Source organism: Cynara cardunculus, assembly GCF_001531365.2.
Source record: "Cynara cardunculus var. scolymus isolate 2C chromosome LG 2, CcrdV1, whole genome shotgun sequence".
NCBI lineage: Eukaryota > Viridiplantae > Streptophyta > Magnoliopsida > Asterales > Asteraceae > Cynara > Cynara cardunculus.
Genome location: NC_037529.1, coordinates 47475208 through 47480054, shown reverse-complemented (window position 1 = coordinate 47480054; position 4847 = coordinate 47475208).

Genomic DNA, 4847 nt, shown 5'->3' with positions numbered 1-4847 from the left:
CTGTAGTTCTCATCACTCCATATCTTTTGCAATTGCTAATTAAGGTATTGAACCTGGAGTATGTGTCTGACAGGGATTCACCCTCCTTAGCCTTGAAGCTATGATATTCATCAATACAAATGGCTCGGTTGTTCTTGAGAGTCTTCTTCCCTCCTTCGATCTGTTTCTCCAATTATGCCCAAATGTCCATAGATAGATGGTAGTGATCAATACATTTTAAAATCTCATGAGGTATAGCCATGATTAACAACCTTTTACACTCGCTTCCCAATTCAACCAATACCTTTTCTTCATCGCTCCAGTTTGCAATTGGTTTTGGCTCATAGTGCTCAGGAACTTCGGGGTTGTACCAGTTGCTGGAACTCGTGGAATCAAATTCATTGGCACGTATGGTGGATTGTAGAGAAATTCACAGATTCTAGGGTGAATTCCCTCCAGGAAGTTGATCATGCGCACTTTCCATTGTGGGTATTTCTCTCGGATAAGTGTGGGAGGCTTGGATTGAGATCCAGTGCTCATGAACAAGGTATTAGCCATGTTCGCCATTGAAATTTGAAGAAGAAATAAGAACAAGATGAAACTGATTTACAGTGAGTGAAACAGGGTAGACTATGGGATGGCCGACTTATTCTAAATCGGACGACATGGCATAGTGTTGTCCGGATTTGTAATCTGAACAAAAGTGTTAGAAATAATTCTAAGTGATGACCAGTTTAGTTAAATCGGACAAATTGTGGAAGTGTTGTCCGGATTTGTTATCCGGACGAGGTTGACCGGATTAAGTGTTATCTTGATAAAAATATGATTCTTTTGGAACAATAAAATGGGAATTTTAACAAAATTGAATTAAAATGATAATAATTCCATTGACTGCGGTCTATTCTATATGAAATTGTTATATGAAATATTTTGATGAGGAAATAAGGGTGGCATATCGAGGAGAGGTGTACCATGGAATAAAGGTAACATATAAGGAGAGGTGTACCATGGGATAAGGGTGACATATCAAGGAGAGGTGTACATTTGGATATAAGGGTGGCATTTGTATATGTGTATTTTGTAATAAAACTTTTACTATTATATCCCTTAAGATTACTGTGATTTGGAATCTTTATTTCTTTGTGATTTAAAGATTTAGAATCAAGATTTTTAATGGAAATCATAGTCTGGATGTTATAGAAGAGGAGATAACAGATTTGGCCTGAAACTTTGATTAAACCATATTTGATTCAAGAGGTTTAAAAGTGGCATTCTGATAAATGAATAATGTAAACCTGTTTGGTTTTGATGTATTAGCTACAAGCTGAGTTTTTGGTTTAGAAAGTGAAAGGTATTGTTATTGTATTTGTTATATATCTGAAAAGTTATTTTACATAAGTTTTTGGTGTTTATCATCCTGCAATAACATAAATAGGGTAACTCACTAGACCTTTTTGGTCTAACCCTYGTTTTGTGATTTTAWATATGTATTGCARGAAGTGCAGAARGTAAGGGAAAGGGAAAACTGTAATAATTTCCCTATATGCTTATCTACATGAAGATTTGTTGACGACATGTATAGTTTTGATATATGTAACTGGATTAGTGCAAGAATTGTATTTTAAATTTTTGGACCATGCATTTTATACTGGTAGATTCTTGTACTAAGGAACCTTTGTGGTGTACAAACATATATTTCTTATGTATGAAATATGTGTTACACGCAATATGTGGAATGGGATGTTACATTCAGGCAATGTACACAAACAATGCTAACTTTGTTGCTAGTGATACATCGAAAAAGAATAAGATAAAACTTGTTTGGGATAATACTACCGTTATGGTGTCATTGATTTGGTGCATGAATGAGGTTAAAAATGGGAATAGACCTGGTAGTCACTTCAAAAAGCTTGGGGGTGGGGAAACATAGATAAGAAGATTAAGGAACGAACAGGAAAATCTTTTGACAAGAAGCAACTTAAAAACAAATGGGACACTATGAAGAAAGAAGTGAAGTTGTATGATCGTTTAATGAGGATTGAATCTGGCATTGGATGGGATCCCGTGAGAAAGACAATTGTTGCATCACCAGAGTGGTGGGACGAAAAAATAAAGGTAATACTATTTTATATATATTCTTTTGTTTTGTATTACTTCTTCATGATTTCCTAGTGAAATTTGCTAATAAGAGCCATTAACACACAGGGCGATAAAGATCTTGCCAAGTTTAGGGACTTAAATTTGGAGATTTATCAAGTGTATTATGAGCCTTTATTTCGGGATTCCGTTGCCATTGAAGATAAGACTAAGGCTCCCGTTGAATGTCAAAACAATAGTGGTCCAACTAATGTTGAAGATAAAGAAGATCATGAGGGGAAAGGAAATAGTGATGAAGTGAATTTAGGCGRCGATGATAAACATCTTTTCCCTCAAAGTAGTTYKAGTAAAAGGAAGAAGCMGAATAATGTCGCACCTACCCGTTCAACCAAGGGAAAATCATCTGTAACTTCCTCATTTGAGGATACACTAGATAATGTAATGGAGGCACTATCATCACGAAGCAYGCAAACTTTTTCATCACATAATAATTACTCACCAACGACACAAGAATGCATGGACATTGTGACATGTTTTTTAGGATTTGAAGAAGGTTCAAGGATGTATAGCCAAGCATTACACATCTTCCTAACAAAGCAAGTCCATGAAAATTTTATGGTTCCAAAGACACACATGGCAAGGATGGAGTTTTTTAAGTTACTTATGGAAGAATGATTCATATCGTGTTTTTCCCATTTCATTTTATCTATCCCTTTTTAGGATGATGTTTCACATTATTGTTTAATATTGTGATATTACGTTTTCAACTGGTTTCATATCCTGTATTATCATTTGACATTATGTATGACGTTTGACATTATGTGTGGCGTTTGATATTATCTATCCTTTTTATATGCGTTTTTAATATGTTTGATTTTTTTATTATCTATTAATAGGATGAATAGTGATGACTCTGATTCGAATTATGATAATGAAATAAATTGGGTGGAAGAGAAGAACTATTGGGTACTATCATTTGCAATAGCTATCAAAGGGATACTAATAAGTCATAAATTGAATAGCACGCGTATGCCTTGCCGCACATCTTCTCGCACAGAAAACATATTTATTCATGAAGTACTTAACGGTCATCCTAGACGTTGCTGTGAAGATTTCAGATTACATGTCACAGTATTCAAAATGTATGTTCAGATCTTGCTRCAMGTTACGGGTTAAAGCCAACACGTAATATATGTATTGAGGAGTCTGTTGGCATTTTCTTGATGACTTTAGCACATGGGTATAGGAATAGGTTAATTCAAGAAACCCTTAATCATTCTGGAGAGACTATTCATAGACATTTCCATGCTGTTTTGAAAGCTGTGCTTAAGTTAAGTGCGGACATCATAAAGCCAAATGCAAATTACAATGAACATGTACTTGCACATATTTTAAATAACTCTCGTTATTATCCAATGTTCAAGGTACTTCCTATATCTTGCTTCGTATTTGACCGTATCATTTTAATAGATTAATAAATTATTTTACTTATATGCATAGGATTGTATTGGTGCTATCGATGGGACACACGTAAGGGCATCGGTTCGAGAGCATGAGCAAGAAAAATACATTGGTAGAATAGGATATGCGACGGAAAATATCATGACAGTTTGTGATTTTAATATGTGTTTTACGTTTGCATGGACTGGATGGGAGGAACTGCACATGACACACATATATCTTTTGAAGCCTTACGTAGAACTGGACTTAAATTTCTACATCCAATCGGTAATGAAAACGTTTAAGTTCTCATACCATTTGAAACGAATAACAAAAGTTTGTTTATTTTTCATAACAAATAAGTATTATATTGTTGATGCCGGATATCCAAATACTAAAGGTTATCTTGCTCCCTACAAAGGAACAATTATTCGTTATCACATACCTGATTTCCGTCGTGGACAAACTGCAACAATACGTGCTCCCAAAGAAGCAAAAAAGACATTTAACTATTATCACTCATCACTGAGCAATGTTGTTGAACGAACTTTTGGAGTATGGAAAGCTAGGTGGCAAATACTAAAAGATATGGATGTCAGTTACAACTATGAGACACACGTAAATATTGTGTTAGCGTCGATGGCAATTCACAATTATATTAGAATGAACGGTAGTTTTGACGAAGCATCTGACATGGCGCAACAAGAACCATACAACCCTCATATTGATGTTGATGATGAAGGATGTGGTAGCAATAATGAAACACATGAAAACACAAGTTCACATCGCAGGAGTGACGATCTATATATGAGTGTGGTAAGAGATATGATTGCAGGAGATCTAATAGGTGGATCCAGATGAATATTTATTATAAATGACAATCTACTCATGTTATTTATATTTTGGTTATAAAAATATTACATTATAAGACGATCTAATATTCTTTTGTTGTACAGGTCTATTATTTTTGTCATAAATTATTAATGGTATTGGTATAAATGTTTGTTAATTATTAATCTTATTGATATAAATTATTAACCTTATTGATATCAATTATTAATCTTATTGATATAAAATTTTGTCAAAGATATTATTATAAATGATGAAAAATAAATTTTTACACGTTTAAAAATCAAATAAGTTAACACTCCCATAAGTCAATAATATGGAAGACTGTCCTTTATGGTCATTTTACATATACAAGCAAAATTTGCCACACACTAAAAAATAACTTATCAACTTATTGCTTTTTGGTACCGCTATAAGCTAATCCAAACACTTTTTACAAAACTCCAGTTTGATACCACATAAGTTAATAAACACTTTTACAA